Here is an 18,523-nt window from a genome sequence, read left to right on the forward strand (position 1 = left end):
CCAAGCACTGCACAACTAATGGTAAGATATGGAATGTCAGCAAGGAAAATGGTAAGATATGGAATGTCAGCAAGGAAACTACTTGGAAGAAGCAGATGGAAATCATCCCCTTCTGGCCTGAGGTGAAAGGTTTGTTCCAGACTAGCTCAGAGAAACACTGAATCTCAAAATGGTTAGCCTGAGAATTTGACAATGTCTCCACAATGCTGCCTTCTCTATTTGCTAGAGAGCAATAAGGGCTCTGAATAAGATCAAGACTCCAGTTAGTGAATTATCCTGCATTGGTGGTTAAAGCAGACGCCTTCTAATACATGTGGCTTGTCCCTGTTCTGTAGCAGTGATAATGGACTGAGACAGGGTTAGAAGTGTCTGTCTATCCTTATCCCAAAGTCTTTCAGGCATATTCAATCTGAGCAGGGCTATGCCTACCCCCAGTCTTCCACTCAGAGGACTGGGAAGTGGCCTTGGCCTCACTGTTCATTTCTAGAGGCTTAGCCGAGATGTAGTCCTTTACTTTGATCTCCATGTTCTTGGCTTTCAGAGTGGCTATGTGAAGCTTTTCCAGGAAATCTGGCATGCCGCTGGAAACCATCCAACTAACACAATAGCGAGGAAACACAGTCTGGGGATTGTCACTGTATGTCAACAAGTAGTCAAAGCTATTCTCATCAAATGACTTGTGGGGATGGATAACCTTTTGGGATTCATAGGATCTGACCCTCACAAATTCTGGAGACTCTGGCACAATGGGGTGTTGTACAGCAAGTGACACCAACACCATCACATTGTTCTCTTGATCCACATAATCCCGAGAGTACATCGGATAAGGGAAATGGGTTACCCAGTGAAGAACCTCAGAACCACTAACCACGTCAATTACCTCCAGCTTGATCACCAGAGATTCCCATTTTTTTCTATACTTTGTGTCCAGCTGAACATTGAAGAACTGCCAAGGTGTCACATCTGTGTAGGTTCCAAAAACTCAGAACTGGTAAAGGTGGGTGCCAAAATTGGGCGCCGCCACAGTTTAAAATGTTTTTTATCCATCGCCGTTTCTCATGGTTCCTCTTTGTCCTTTAAATCTTCATTCCCTTCTGTTTGGGATTTTGATTCTGGAGGGTGATGCTCGACTCCAGAGCTCTGAAATATGCTTGACACGTCCTCCAACCGTTTCACTTCATTAATGGATCTCTGCAACTCCTCCTCCTGGATCCTCTCCTCATCCCACACGAAGACACCAGCAAGCGCCGCCATCAAGGCAGAGGCATGGCCCGGGCAGGTGTCGGAGCAGGACGCAGCGCGAGCTCTCGGAATACAGGCGATCTGGTGCGTGTATATAAATATCTTCTACAGATGAGTCACTAATTCTTTTGTTATACTCCACACGGTTTAGGTTTCATTAATGGTAATTTCCTGGTCCTATTTTGTTTCCATTTCCATTCTATAGGCAAATACATTATCCTCAAAATCTGCAAACAAATTAGAAATTTCATAATAGGCATACTCCTGTGAGAACTTACAATACTCTTGATTTTACATAGATTGGTCATTCTGAGGGCCTGGTAGTAAGTACCTATGATTAATACACTGGTTGCTAGATCCAACTTCTCTTCTTTGTGATTTCCATAGTAATTTTTTTCTGCAGAATTTTTTTTCTGTAGAAGTTTCTAGAAAATGATTATTTTGAAATATTGAAGATTGAAATATTTAATACCATACTATATCAGTGAGACATAGAGTTCAAGGTTGGGAATAATGTTCCTTCAGTATTTTCTAGAAATGTCTCCAGTGTTTTCTAATTTCTACAAATATCTCCACTGAAAAGAGCCCTCCTAATATTCAGTTCTCTGTATTGTGAAATTTCTTGTTTCTTTTCAGAAAAAACTTAACTCCCTCTCTTTATTTTCTTCTTCTGGAACGCTATTCTCTAGCCAATCCATTTTCCATGTATCCATTATACTTGATGCCTGGTTTAGAAACACATGCTTCTAAAATACAGAAAATGTTTTGTATTATTTTAAAAATGATTTCAATATTCTTTAGCCTTTCTTTTTGTAATTATTTTGGTGTTTATAAATTTGTATTTGTTTTTATTTTATAGTTTGATATATACTCACATATTTTTCTTCTGTAGTGGCTTTAACTTTCCTTAAAAACATTTGTACTGATTATGAATTCTTTTTATAGCATCTGTCATTAACCATTGAATTTGTAAATGAATATTAATAATATTCTTCTGATGCTTTTATTTGATTTCTACTTTTCCAGGGTTCTCTTACTATCATCTTCTCCATATTAGAAGTCATACTGGCATGCCTGAGGATCATTGAATATTCATTCACATTAATGAGAGATTAAGTCATCTAGAAACTCTTTTGTGTAAACCTAGTTTAAAAAATGGCTTTAGCCATTTCCTCTAAACTCAGGAATGAGACAAGGATGTCTAATGTCCACTCTCTCCACTTCTCTTCAATATAGCATTAGAATGCCTAGCTACAGCCATAAGAAAAGATGCAAACATAAAAGGGATCCAAATAGGGAAAAATGAAGTAAAACACTCCCTCTTTGCAGATGACATGATCTTGTATTTAAAGAATCCCATGGACTCCATTCCCAAATTACTCAAGCTGATTCAAAATTTTGGCAAAGTAGCAGGGTATAAAATTAACCCTCAAAAATCAATGGCTTTCACTTATACAACCACTTTGGAAAGCAGTCTGGAGGGTCCTTAGAAAGCTAAAGATTGACCTCCCTTACGACCCAGTCATACCACTTCTAGGCATCTACCCTGAAAAACAGGAACCAATATATAAGGACACGTGCACCTCCATGTTTATTGCAGCACTGTTCACAATAGCTAGGATATGGAAACAACCCAGATGCCCCACCACAGATGAATGGATCCAAAAATTGTGGTATCTATACACAATGGAATATTATGCAGCCATTAGAAATGACAAAATAATGGCATTTGCAGGGAAATGGATGGAGCTAGAAGGAATCATGTTGAGCGAGGTAAGCCAAGAGCAAAGAGACAAATGGTACATGGTCTCCCTGATAAGTGGATGCTAAATCCAAAATGTTAGGTGATACGACAAAACTAACAGGACTTAAGAAACAAAGAACTCCCACTCATCTGGTTGAACCACTACTAAATATCCCCATGCTGCTGATCACATGTATGGTGTATAACATGTGAACACCGTTATATGTTATAGACTGTGATAGACAATTTGCTCCAGGAAAGTTAGAATGAACTTGTGACTTTAAATGAGCATCATTATTCCACAATACTGTGAAATCCGGGAAATTATGTAATCACTAAATCACAATCAAAAAAAAAAAAGAACCTCGGGGAAGGTAGGGAGGGAGGGGATGGTAGGGGGAAAACAGTGGAGGGGGTAACAACGTTCAATAGGAAGTGTACTCATTACCTCACTCATGTAACTGTAACCCTCTGTATAGTATCTTTACAATAAAAAAAAATCAATGGCTTTTCTGTATGCCAACAATGAGAAGAGTGCAGTTGAAATCAGAAAGCAATTCCATTTGTAATAGCCCCCCCCCAAAAATAAAATACCTAGGAATTAACCAAAGTGAAGGACCTCTATGATGAAACTTTAAAAAACTGAAAAAGGAAATCAAAGCAGAACTTAGAAAGTGGAAAAACCTCCCATGCTCATGGATTGGAAAGATAAATATCATGAAAATGGCTATACTTCCCAAGGCTATCTATAAATTCAATGTGATACCGATCAATATTCCAACCTCATTCTTCAAGGAAATAGAAGAGGCAATCCAAAAATTCATATGGAACAATAAAAGACCCAAAATAACAAAATCGATCCTTAACAGAAAGAACAGTGTTAGAGGAATATTAATACCAAGTTTCAAACTCTACTACAAAACCATAGTAATCAAAACAGTTTGGTACTGGCATAAGAAGAGACCTCAGAACTAATGGAATAGAATTGAAAACTCAGAAAGGAACCCACATACCTATAGCCACCTAATCTTCAATAAGGGAGCTAAAAAAATAGAATGGAAGAAATGCAGCCTCTTCAGTAAATGGTGCTGGCAAAATTGGTTAATAACCTGTAGAAAAACTACAGCTATCAACTCCAAATGGACCAAAGACCTCAGAGTTAAAAGAGACACCCTGAAAACATTATAAGAAGGAACAGGAGAAACCCTAGGTCTCCTTGGCACAAGCCAACATTTTCTTAATAGAGACCCAGAAACACAACAAAACAAAGAAATGTTGGACAAATTGAATTGCATGAAGCTGCAGAGCTTCTGCATGGCAAAGGACATAGCTAGCAAGAACAATAAAAAGCCCACGGATTGGGAGAAGATCTTCACTAGCCATACAATGGACAAGGGTCTCATATCTAAAATATACTTGGAACTCAAAAAATTAAATCCCCCAACAACAAATCCTCAAAGAAACAATTGCCCAATAAATAAGTGGGCTAAAGACTTACATAGAAACTTCTCTGAAGAGAAAATAAGAATGGCCAATAGACATATGAAGAAATGCTCAACCTCTCTAGCCATAAAAGAAATACAAATCAAAACAACATTGAAATTCCACTTCACCCCAGTTAGAATGTCTATAATCAAGAACTCTAATAACAACAGATGCTGGAGGGGATGTGGACAGAAGGGAACCTTACTGCATCGTTGGTGGGAGTGTAAACTTGTTCAACCACTTTGGAAAGCAGTATGGAGGTTCCTGAAAAGAGTACACATAGAACTCTCCCCCACTTTTGGTTATTTACCCAAACGATCCCCAAAAAGGCCATACTAAGGCTACCAACACAACAATGTTTATTGCAGCATTATTCTCCATAGCTAAGATATGGAATCAACCCAGATGCCCCACAGAAGATGAATGAATCAAGAAAACGTGGCACCTATATATATGGATATATACATATATATAATGCAACTTTTTTGACTCCATCAGAAAGAATGACATTGCCCCATTTGTTAGGAAATGAAAAAAGTTAGAAAAAATTATATTAAGTGAAGTCAGCCAGGCTCAAAGAAACATAGGTCCCATGGTTCCCTTATTTGCAATAACTAGTATATGTCTGGGACAAGTAGAAAAGGTAAAAAGCTATGTACATATGACCAGATAAGATGGAGTTAAGCAAAATTAACCCCAATATAGGAGGAAGCAACAATGCTCAATAGGAAAGGTACTCAATACCTTACTCATGTAACTGTACAGTATTTTTACAATAAAAAAGTATTAAAATTGCCTTTAAATGGAGCTCAGCAGATGGTACAGTACTGTTATGATATTGTTTAATTTTTAATCCTCTGTATATCCTCTTGGACCTTTGTGACCTCTCTGAAATACTTTTCCCTTGCTACAGAGTGACTCATTGTGAGGTTTATATAACAATTATGGGCTTGGGCTGGGAAGGTGGTTCAGTGGTAGAGCGCTTGCCTTGCATGCCTGAGGCCCTGGGTTTGATTCCTCAGCACCACATAAGCAAAAAGAAAAAAAGCCGGAAGTGGCGCTGTGGCTCCAGTGGTTAGAGCGCTAGACTTGAGCTGAAGAGCTGAGGGACAGAGCCCAGGCCCAGAGTTCAGGCCCCATGACTGGGCCAAAAAAAAAAATATTATGGGCTTGTTATGTTGTACAAACCCATGGGGCTTGAACTATGGGCTTGTGCGCTGTCCCTGTGCTCTTCAGCTCAAGGCAAGCGCTCTACCACTTGAACCACAGCGCCACTTATTATGAGGCTTTTGCCATGGATTTTTCTTAACTAAAATTGCCTTGTGTGACCAATAAGCAATGAATGTGAAGCTGACATTTCTGAGCCCGATCAGATAACACTAGATTGTATTTACCTATTTTCAAATATGTGTACCATCTGTGATTCCATTTTTTTTTTTAGATTTGTGGTTACAGCTCAAGGACTATAGATGTGAGAAGGAATCAAGCAATATTCTGAATATAGAATGCATTACAAGCATGAGATAGAATTTAACCATGAGATGTGGAAAGGAAATAAATTCAGGAAAATAAATGCATATTCAATTCTCCACCTTTAAGTTCCAAACTTTGTCGATTTTATAAGAAAACTTTGTCGATTTTGTAAGAAAACTAAAACTGGAAGCCTGGCATTTCTGTAACCAACTCCTAATCAATGTTTGTTCTGGAACCAGGATAACTCCATCTAATCTCCAGATCAACGAACAAGAGCTTGATATTAAAATTTAAGGCAACCTTAAGTTTTGATATAATCAAAGCAATGGAGAAATGAACTTCAAAGATGAGATTAGTAACATTTAGTAGTAGCACCGTGTACCCAAGTTAACATCATATTCTAGTGTGTATGTCTCACATAGCTAAACAAAACATATTAATAATCAAGTCATAGGCACACCATGTTCAGTGCCTCATCAATATAAACATATCTCACTGACAAACCTTCACAATAATTTTGCAACATAAATAATCATTCCACTTCTGCATGCTCTGTCTGATCAAAACAGACTAATTGAACTCAAACGTCAAGAAGTGAAGGTTTAAAGTGAGATTAAATGACTAGAACCCCTCAGTTATTTCTACAAAAAGGAATTCTGTAGGTCTTAAAATTCTTCATGTATTCATTTTCTATCTAAACATTTCTTAGGCTTAGACTGGAACTTGGTACCTTGAAGGAACAGAAGTGATCAATTTCTAGAAGGAAATCCCATCTACTAAGAAATGCTACAAACTGTAGATAAAAAAAAATAGCTGCATATAAAGCTGTGACATGAACATGCATTCCAGAGTCCCTAAGAGTTGCAATTCCAAAGAGTTGCTAAGTGAGGGAATGAGTGGGTGTTCTTTAAAACTGAGTCAAGAGAAAAGGCCTAAGATAAACACAATACCCTGTATATATGTAAACAAACAGGCATTTATGTACTAAAGGTTATAACATTTTGTAATCATAAATGATTCAAGAAACTAAAATTTTGAAATAGTGTTTTTTCTCAGGCTGGGAGGAATTTAGTTTAAGTGTTTTGTTTACACGATAATATGCTCCATAACATAATGCAACATTAATATTTAATAATACAATTTTCTTTAACTTGTTTTTATGTAATTTAATCTTTTTTAAATGTGCAATTTGCTCAGTCCCTGAAATAAACAGATAGTTATATATGTGGACATATGAGATGACTTTCAGCAGGGGATATTTTCTGTTATGTTTGTAACTTAGTGTAAATGTCTCACATTTGAAATATTCATATTATGTATTGTGTTTGTTCAATATTGCAAAATATTTAAATGTACAAAATAAAAAAGCTTTAAAAATAGAAAATACTATCTCTCCACAATCATTAATACTTCTCCTTATTATCTTCAATTAACCTAAATTCAGTCAAATTATAGAGATTTCCCCTGATAATTACATACTTATATTTAAAACACTGATTAAAGCTTTGTTGTTGTTGTTTGCTTTTTTTCATTTGCTGATTTTTAAGGAGGATCTCATTATGTAGCCCAAGAGGGTCTAGGAACTTTTGATCTTTGACCCCAGCCTCTCCAGTTCTGGTATTATAGGTATGAACCACCAAACCTGGCTTTAAGTAAGTTTCTTAGCTTCAGTTATAAATCCATTTTCCAAGTTGTGTTAAAAATGTCTTTTACTGACAAAATTATGACATTCATAATTTAGCAAGAAAACATAGATGGATGAGTTTGTTTCCAAGTTTTCTTAAACCTAGATTTCAAATATTTTAAGCAAATACCAGATTAAGGCTGACATAGAATAATGCATAGCAATTTCCATATTAAAATATTTCAGATTAATATTACCTACGATGGCTATTTTGCAGTTGATATTTCACATATGACGTATTCCTCCAGAGTTCACAATATGAATTATTTCATCAGAAAGCTGCTACCTACTTAATTAAAATAAAAAAAAAAAGTCGTATCTTTGGAGACAAACAGTTGCTTTTAAAATTACATTTTAGTCATATTCCAGAAAATGGATTTCACTGTGTGCATGAGATTTTACTGTGTATGTGATGTTTATGTGTGTATGTGCATCTGTGTGTTGTTTTAGGAACAATAATGACAGCTATGAATTGTTGGCAGCTGTTTTTTCCTCCATATTGCATTCAGCAGAAGGGTGCCACCTGGTGGAAATGTGAGCAAATTTGAAAACTTACCTTCCTGAGTATAAAGGAATGCACTCCTAACAGACCTTGAGAATCTCAACATTATCAGAGACAAGTGAAACAAAGACACTTAAATTCATATTGTATGCAGAAGGATTTATCTCGATAATTTTATACTACTTAGATCTTAAAGGTGATATAAAGGTAACTTTAAAATGTCAAGCACTATTACAGTAGAAGCTTTAGACATATTTTTCATCCATTTTACACAGTGTCCTGTACACACAGATACAACGCAACACTTGTGATTGTACCACATTTTTATAAAAGGAATGGGTTATATTGTTATGTGCATAATATAGGAAGAAAGCCTTAAGACAGATTTGATCTCCTGGCTAAGTCTCAAGTCTACCATTTCTATGACTTCTCAGGCAAGCTTGGTTAGGTTGCTTAACTTAATACTCTGTATCCTCATCCCTACAAAGTGAAGAACAACAGGATATACCTCTAAAAAGTTGTTTTAAAAGTGGAAAGGACAAATGCATTTGATACAGGGTAGCTTATCAACCTCAAGCGCAGCCCACGGACCCTAGCAAACAAACATTCAGGAAGGGGTTGTTTTCAAGCAATTAATTGTATTTAGCCACTCAAGATTTGGGATCTGTCCATGGAAAATAAGACATTGATCATGTTATATGTAAATGATTTTCTCTATTCATGTCAAATTATTTACATTTTTGACATTTTAAAGAGGTGGAAGGATACAGAAACAAAAATAACTGTTGCAAAGCATCAATGAAGCTTTAAAAGATCACTGATATAATTTAACTATTTTCAATGATAAAAATATTTTCAATGATTCAAAGAGTAAAGAAAATTATCCCAATCTTTCTCTTTCTGAAAGTGGGGATGTCTCTGGTCACAGCTCTTTGAGACAGAACAGTCACAAGACAAGATGAAACACACACACCCCAAAATCAAGCCCTGCACAGCATGACAACAGTAACCAAATTACATTGTTTCATATCATTTTTACTCCAAAGAAAGGCTGGGTTCTTTGACTGGCTAAATAGAAACAGGTACTTACTCGGTGGCTCAAGGTAAGGTTAATAATGATCTCTATCATGGAAAGTGAAAGACTTTTTTGGCAATCTTCAAAAGTTTAAGTCATTCAAAATCAATACAGATGAATGATCAGCTCCCTGTTGTAACCTCAGGCAGAGTTTCATAAAGCTGAATTTATGAAAGTGAATTGAAGTGAATTTGTGAATCTTCTTTTTGAAATATCATGCAAGCTAGGATAATCAATAGCATCTTTATAGAGGTATAGTAGCTAGTATTGCATAAAAGTTGTGAGACCATGACAAAATTAAACCACAATGACTGAATCTATTCATAATCGCTCAGTCATGTATTGAAAGTATGCAAGCATCCACAGCAATCACCCACATTCCATGGCCATCAATTCAAAGCTTAGACCTTGGTCAAACAATAAAATATTCATATTTCACACTTTCTCTTTTCATTCTTACATCAGTCTCCTTTAACACATGTATAGAAATGCACACCAATGACATTTTAAAATCATGTAAGTGCTCAAGAAGTCACTTGAACCTACTAAATTAAAATGAGAGTTCTTCACATGTCCACTCCCTGAATATTTGAATTGGCCATAAAAATATGAATACTAGCAAGAAAAAATGGATTGGAGCTTGAATTTATCTTTCCCTTTGAATTTTAAGTACCAGATTAGTCCTGAAAGAGAGATCTGCTTTGCATATACAACATGTCCATTTATTTACATAGACATTTTCAGTTTCTGCTTGTTCTGCCTTGCCTTTCCTTCCCTACTTCCCCTCACCATGGCTGTACTGTTTGCAGCACCTCAAGTAACCAGCTGGTGTCACAGGTTAGTGAGCAAGGATTTCATGTGGGGAACTCTTATCTAACTTATTCTTATGGCGAGCATTATCGTTTCTTTTCTACATTTTTTATTGTAAAATGTTGTACAGAGGGGTTACATTACATGGCTAGCATCATTCTAAGATCAGCAAAGAGGCAAGGTGGCTTGTTAATGAAGTTTAAGGGCCGTCAGCCTGAAAGAGGATGTCATATCCATGCTCTTTTAGAAAAATTATTTTCATACATCTCCTAAGCAGTTTCTACATGGTGCTGTGTGCTGGGCGGTGGGAGGAGGTATAAAAAAGAAGGAACACTTGGATATAATATCTTACTTGTGCCCTTACCTGTAGGTATGGTAATCAAAACAACATTGAGATACCTCACCCCAGTTAGAATGGCTATAATCAAGAACTCTAATAACAACAGATGCTGGAGGGGATATGGACAGAAGGGAACCTTACTGCATTGTTGGTGCGAGTGTAAACTTGTTCAACTACTTTGGAAAGCAGTATGGAGGTTCCTCAAAAGACTCCACATAGAGCTCCCCTATGACCCAGCAATCCCACTTTTGGGCATTTGCCCAAAGGTACACAAACAAGACCACACTAAAGCTACCAGCACGACTATGTTTATTGCAGCCTTATTTACCATAGCTAAGATATGGAACCAACCCAGATGCTCCTCAGTAGATGAATGGATCAAGAAAATGTGGTATATATACACAAAGGAATTCTATGCCTCCATCAGAAAGAATGACATTGCCCCATTTGTTAGGAAATGGAAAGACTTGGAAAAAATTATATGAAGTGAAGTAAGCCAGGCCCAAAGAAACATAGGTACCATATTTTCCTTTATTTGCAATAACTAGTATATGTCTGAGTCAAGCAGAAAAGGTCAGATAAGTTGATGTTAGGAAAATGAACTCTAAGATATGTATTCAAATGTTTTTTTTTCTTTCATGCGATTGTTTCTAACACATTTATAAGATTATTTCTTTGTTGCTTTGTATGTCCCTCCCCCACGGTATAACCCCTGCTTTCACTATATTTGATGTCGGTATCATTTGTGAATGGGAAGGGAAAAAACAAATCGTTTAAATAGGAATACAGATGGACCCATTTTAACAATGAAATGTATAAGTGGTTATGTCGAAAACGAACTTTACAACTTTGGTGGGGGTAGCGGAGGAGGGTTGGTTGGGGAAGGGAGAGGAGGATGATGGGAAGGGATGGGAAGGAGAAACAAAGGAGGAGGCTACAATGCTTGATAAGAAATGTACTCATTATCTTGTCCATGTAATTGTAACCCCTCTGTACAGTATTTTCACAATAAGAGGGAAAAAAAAAACCAATGCTTTGTAAAGCAGCATGCACCCCCATTAACAGGAAGGAAGCTTTAATGGATTGAATAATCTCCATCACCTGTGTGAAACATATGTGAGGAAAATGAAAAGGGAAGGAAGGGGGCAGAAGAGACCACAAGCCAGCAGAGATGACCAAGACTGTTCTGTGGACTTGACCTGGGGGTAGCCCTGCTCACCTCTCACCACCGCTGTGGGACTCCCGCAAAAGACCCCCACCCCCTCCGGCCCCAAGGAAAGATGTTTCTGGAGACCCTGTGAAGTTCAGCCAGTGCGCTTGGACTTGAATCTGGGGCCGGCGCCCGCGGGCTCCCGCGCCCCTTCCTGGCAGGGGACAGGGCACAGGTGGGATCTGGGCCTGACAGTGCTCTGAGCCGTGCCACCGGTGGCCCCCCTCCTTCCTTCCCAGGCTCCTGCTTCTCCTGCCACCGGCCTGATCTTTACCCTCCCCGGCACCCCAGGAATCACGCTGATCCCCTTACATCTCTCTTCCAGCCCACGCACATCTACCACGCTGCCAGCACTAACGGACAATCCCTGTCACCCCCATGAGAAAAACAGAAAGGTTGGGGGAGTGGAGCGCAGCGTCTCCATATTACATGCACAGGCCCACGAGGGCCAGTAGCTCCGGGACTTCCGGCTGGCACCCGCCCAACTGCCTGGCCGCCACCCTTTGCACCGCCCTCATCTGGGGCTCGACTCGCCTTCCAGGACCATTAGGGACTTCATCTGTCCTCGTGGCAGGGGGAGGTCTCCCTCTGGAGGGCAGGCAGGTCACACCAGGCCACGGATCAGCGGGCTCCAGGGCCTAAAATGCTGGCTAGCTCCCAAGGCCACCTGTGGTCTCCTCCTCCATGCTTCTCGCCTTGCTGAGCCATGCCTGCCACCACCCAGGAACATGGCATCCTAGGCAGCCGGCAAGGTGGAGCCCGGGCTCGGAGAGACCACCACCGCCATGGGGCGTGGGATGTGGGGAGCTGTGTCCTGCGAGAGCCCCTTGTCTACAGGACAAAGATGGCCTGTGCACACATAGATGTGCACATCTGAGGGAAGCTGGGAGGAGGGCATAGAGTCAGAGGGAAACAGGGGAAAACATACAAGAGAGCAGCCCATCAGTTAAGGGCAGCGACGGGAGGGAATGAGAGGGAAAGAGGAACAGGTTATACTACTAAGCAAAAGGAAAGAAATGCACATATCACCCGATGTGGAAGAAAGAGTTGTATTGGCACAGCTCATAGAATTTACAAACTTTACAGACCATGATAATGACACAAAAAAGATTACATATATACATATATATATGTATATGTATATGTATAAAGGAATGAGGGTTATGGATTGGGAATGGACATACTTGATCTGAGAAAATATGAAAACAAACTTTTCTGTTCTTGGTTTGCTACTAAAACAAAGTAGAGTGTTAGCTTTTTGTGTTTCTCCTCTAACTGTATTGTCTTTTATATGTAAAAATCCCTTTTACCCTATGTTCAGTTGCTGATTCTCCAGTCCTTGTGCCTACTTGTCATGTCCATCAACATATATATCTATCTTGCCTTAATATTAAGTCAGGCCTCAGATAGAATCAGTTTTCAGTGTATTACAGACTTGGGATGGGAACCAGCCTTGCATAATGGTGGAGGTAAACATAATGACAATGTAATTAACATATTAATCTTTATAATTTGGAACATGATTTTATTATGAAACGTAGTCAAAGCAGTTACAAACATGTCATAGTGCCAGGGAATCAAGCCTTTTTCCAAGACAAATGATGTTAGAAACCTCGAAATCAGACTCATAAACTAGCATTAAAAATACAATTTTCACCTCATAGAATTATCAACAAATAGCAAAACAGGGGAAAGAAATATGGAAAGATTCTTCACAGTCCTGAAAAAGAGCCAACCCCACAGGCATTTTGACACGAAACTGCCATCCCCTAGGTCTGTGAGATAAGTTGTTAGCGCATGAGCTACTTGGCTCCTGAGAATTTGTTACTACAGTCCTAGAAAATGTACACTACCCATTCCAGTAGGGTCTCATACACAGGCTATATGACAGCTTTCTAAGAGTTTTCCTCACTGCTCACTGAAATAGCAAGAAATTTTTCTTCTAACTGGGTTCTCATTCATTCACCTAACTTGGAAATGGGAAGAGTGGTACAGACTTAAGCTGCATTGCCCGTCCTTTTGATGTAGTTCCCAGAAATATCTAGCTTAATACCCGTGTCTTAATATGCATGTGTGTATATACATACACACACACATATATGCATGTATCAGACTTTTCATTGTTGATACCCTCCAATGTAGGATCTGCTAGTTCATTTCTCTCCATACTAAAAGATTAAATTATACTTGGTCAAGCTCCATGTGAATTCAAATTGGCTAAAATTTACCTAAAACTAGGAAGTTAGTAGAACTTGAAACTTATACATAGTTATATGAAAAGGAAGTATTTCTGTTCTTCCTAGAAATGAGGTTTCTTGTGGAAATTAATGGTGACATCTGCAAAAGAAAGGTCTTTTGCAAGGTTTAAGATTGTTTCTTTCCTATTAAACCTGCCCTATTGCTGTTTAATTTTAAATTCAAGTCACTTCATAAGAACTCAAACTTTATATGCCATCTATTTTTCTGCTTCTTATTGCCATTATTCCCTCCTTACTTTCACTAATCATGGCTATTTTTTCTGCCTATCAGATAGGGACTAGGAACAGCATGTTAGAAGCAGACTCCCATGCAATGTGGTGTTTGGCCTTTCAGGGTAGCACAAACCTGGAGAATGAAGAATTGTTCCTGGGTTCTTAGGTCCTTTTTCTGAAAGGGATGCTCACCTGCTTTAGATCATTGTGTGATGCATGCACGCACTTTTACATCTAAGGATAATAGTTGCTAGTATATGAATTCAGCAAAGATCATGAACAAATTTCTCTTGACATACTCTATCATTTTCTGTTTAGTTTCAAAGCAGAAAATGATCACATACAGATACTGATTAGAGGGCTAGGAATGTGACTTAGTGGTAGAGTGCTTGCCCATAGTGCATGAAGTTTGGGTTTGATTCCTCAGTGGCACATAAAAAGTAAAAGCCAGAAGTAGTGCTGTCGCTTAAGTGGTAGAGTGGTAGCCTTGAGTAAAAGAAGCTCAGGGACATTGGCTAGGCCCTAAGTTCGAGCCCCAGGACTGGCAAAAAGAAAAAAGAAAAAGAAAAGGAAAAAAAGGAGCAGGGAATTGGCTTTAATATTAAGAGTGCCTGCCTAGTATGCATGAAGCCCTGGGTTTAATTCCGTAGTACTATATAAACAGAAAAGGCTGGAAGTAGCACTGTGGCTCAAGTGGTAGAATGCTAGACTTGAGTAAAAGAAGCTCAGGAACAGCGCCCAGGCCCTGAGTTCAAGCCCAGGACTATAAAAAAAGGTTAGCACCCAACGTCCCTAAAGAGGTTTACATTCAAAACAAGGCAGAGCTGGGCATTTGGTGGCTTATGCCTGGAATCCTACCAACTCAGTAAGATGAGATCTGAGGAATATGGCTTGATGGGAAGGATATCCCAGGGTTTCTGGACTCCAAAACTTAGACAAGGCCAGAAGTAAACCTATGGCTCAAAGGGAAGAGCACTATCCTTGAGCAAAGCAAATTCAAGGTTAGTGTCCAACTGCTGAGCTCAAGCCCCAAGACTGGAACAAAATGATTAAAAAGGCAGAGAGCTAGAGAATGAGTCTACATGCCAACAAATAGGGAAATGGTAAAAAAGAATTGTAGAAAGATTCTTTTTCATAGTTGATAAAGAGCTAATGACACAGAAATTTTAACATGAGACTTCTTACAACCTTAGGGTTGTAAGATAAATTGTGAACAATTTTGCTTGTAATAATCTATTACTGCAGTCATACAAAACATATACTCCCCAATTCAAATAGCTATCTGATAGTTTTCTAAAAGTTTTCTTTGCTGCTTACTGAAATGGCATAGTCTGTCTTCTCATTCATTCATTCATTCATTCACTTAACTTGGAAAAGGAAGGAATGTTACATAGTTGTAATGCTCAAACTTTTGATACAATTGCCAGAAAATCTGGCTGAATATGTGTATATATACACATAGGAATGCATTTCACCTTTCAGTGACATATTGCAGTATATACTCTGTTGGCTTATCCTCCAGTGTAAACTCTGTTGGTTTAGCTTCCAAGGTGATCTCTGTTGGATTATCTTCCAGTGTAAGTTTTGTTGGCTTATCTTCCAGTGTAAGCTCTGTTGGCCCATCTCACCTTTCACTGATATCTTCATGTACATACTCAGTTGGCTTATCTTCCAGTGTAAGCTCTGTTGGCTTACCTTCCTGTGTAAGATCTGTTGAAGCATCTCACCTTTCACTAATGTCTTCTTGGATGATCTTCTGGCTTACCTTCCAGTGTAAGCTCTGTTGGTGCATCTCACCTTTTGATATCTTCCAGTATAAGGTCTTCTGGATTATCTTCCAATGTAAGCTCCTTTGGCTCATTTTTCTCTGTGCTAAAGGATTAAAATATACAGAGTCAAATACCAGGTAACTTTCACCAATGTTATGTACAATTTACCTAAAACTAATAAGTTGGTTAGTTGTATGAAAGGAGGGCATTTCTGTCTTTTCCTAGGAATGAGGCTTCTAAGGAATTTTTATACTAAACAAAGGTTTCATGCAGAATTTAATAATTGTTCTTTACTAGGCCAGGAGTCTGGCTCAAACTTGTAATCTTAGCCTCTCAGGAGGTTGAAATCTAAGGGGCACAGTTTCTACTAGTGTGGACAGAAAAGTCCATGTATCTTCAATTAACTAACAAAAAAGCTGGAAGTAAAGCTGTGGGTGAAGTTGTAGAATGCCAGATATAATCAGGGACATTGCTCATGCCTTGAGCTCAAGCCTAAGGATGGCACATTTAGAAAGAATATTGGTTTCCTAGTAAACCTGACAAAATGTTTAATGTCTTTTTGCTGTTTAACTAATTATAAATTCAGTTCAACTTCACAAGAACTCAAACCTCACTTACCACCTAATCTTCTGCTTCCTATCTGCTCTATCCCCTCCTTACTAAAGTAATCATGGCTGTCTTTCCTGGCCTGTCAGATACAGATGAGGAACAGCAGTCTAGAAGCAGGACTCTCATCCTATGTGATGGTGGGCCTTCAGGATTACTGAGTTCTGGAGAATGAAACACTGATCCAGAGTCAATGATCTCCATTCTAATAGTAGGACTGCCTGTTTCTGAAAGGGACTCACATCCCTTGGCTCTTTATGAGTTGCATACATGCACTTGGATACTCCAAGGATTGTGGCTGCCAGTCCTTGAATTCACAGCAGACCATGACCAAGTCTCTTCTGACCTGCTCTACCATTTTTCTAAGTAGTTTCAAAACTGAAAATCACCAGGTGCACTTTTTGATAGGTCATCATGTATTCTGTCAATTGTTGTCATACTCCAAAATGGTTTACCCTGCAGATGACAAAAGAAGACAACTTACCCAATATTCAGGTTTTTATCATAATGGACCAAAATGTCACTGTGAACAAATGAAAAAGAGAAAATTAAGTTGCACTATGTAGCTGAAATCCCATTGTTTTTCTACAGTCATGACCACTGAAACCATGGCCTTGTGCAGGCTATACAAGTGCTCAGTCACTTGACCTAAATCTCCAGCTCTTCTGTCTCTACCACCACCTTTCTCAAGTACTGAGGTTTCAACTCAGAATCCTGCTTGCTAGATGCACATTTGGAGTCATGCTTTAGTCTCTGCTGGCTTATTCAGTGATCTCCTTGTTTGTGTTTTCAGCATAATCTGGGATGGATGGGCATGCCTCGGTCTCACATCTATTACCCTAGCTACTCAGAGGCTGAGAATAGGGGATAACAATCTGAAGCTACCCAAATATCTTGGGGAGTTCATCTGCAATTAACGAGCAAAATGCTGGCCTGAAAACAGGTTAAAGAGTTAACGCATCAGAATAAGTACTGTAAGCTTATTTACCCCCACTTTGGGTTGACAGCCCTCTCCCTGGGTCCTTCACAAGACAGGCCCTGCCATAGTTGTCTATTCCCATGGCCCTGGCCATGTCAGCAATGGAGTCTGGATACTAGTTTTAAATGCGGATCCTTGTGTTTTTGTTATTTGGACATCTCTGGGGATTCAGTTCCAGCCTCTAGCCCTGTCATAGACCTGCTATGTCTCCCTCCCTGTGTTGCTGCAGTCAAGAGATGGGGCATGGAAGGTTGCATGCTGGCTTGGTCCTCTATAAGCCTTAGGCTGCATTTTTTCCTGTGGAGGCTGCCAGAGGAGAGGTGAGGGTTTAGATGGCTGTGAGCCTCGTGTGGACATTTGGCTGGTCCTGGCAGTGTAAAAGGCTGTAAAATGCTCTTGTCTAAAATTGGCTAAGAGACAGTGTCAGGCCAGTTTCAGGTGACCTCCATCCAACCTTCCTCCAACTGAGCGTATTCAAAAGGCCAATGGTAATATGCCTGGCTAAACAAACAAGCCCAAAAAATATGTCCCAGCAAGTGCTTTGTTAAAAATCTTGTCTTAAATCTTTGTCATCTGCAAGAATATAAGACTGGCAGTAAAAAAGATCTCTTGCCACTAAAAATTTGACAAAATGTACGTACAACTGATTTTCCTTTTTTGCGTGCTTTAAGATCTGTATAAGTGAGTGTGTGTATGTGTGAACATTTTTAAGATAAAACTGTCAGAATATGAAAAATATTTTGGGTAAATTAAGATTAAAATTCAAAAAGGTCATGAGTTTGTACACTTACCAAAGATCTTAAAGAATTACTGTGTTGTTTTAAAGAGGAACTTTAATTAAAAGGCTTTCTAAAGATTTTTTAACTTAAAATCAGAAAATCTGGTATTTTTAAAATACATAAGGTTGTTTACACTGTAATCAAGTTATCTGGCTTACAAAGAAAGGCATCAGGAATTTGGGATTTATTTCCCTTGGCTCAAATTTAGAAATAATTATTAGAAATTTAAATGTAAAGGTTTGATTACCACTGCTAAAGAGTTTACCTGTTCTGTCTGTCTAAAACTGCTTGAACTCAGGGCCTGGGCATTGTCCCTGAGTTTCTTTTGCTCAAGGCCAGCACTCTACCATTTGA

General features: G+C 38.8%; 1 pseudogene; it reads right to left on the reverse strand.

Annotated features, from left to right (window-relative positions):
- Positions 1-328: 328 nt before the first annotated feature.
- On the reverse strand, positions 329-1,295 carry LOC138813531 (stAR-related lipid transfer protein 7, mitochondrial pseudogene; annotated as a pseudogene).
- Between the last annotated feature and the right edge of the window lie 17,228 nt (positions 1,296-18,523).

Source organism: Dipodomys merriami, unplaced genomic scaffold (assembly GCF_024711535.1).
Source record: "Dipodomys merriami isolate MVZ:Mamm:240054 unplaced genomic scaffold, mDipMer1.0.p SCAF_6, whole genome shotgun sequence".
In the NCBI taxonomy this organism is placed as follows: domain Eukaryota; kingdom Metazoa; phylum Chordata; class Mammalia; order Rodentia; family Heteromyidae; genus Dipodomys; species Dipodomys merriami.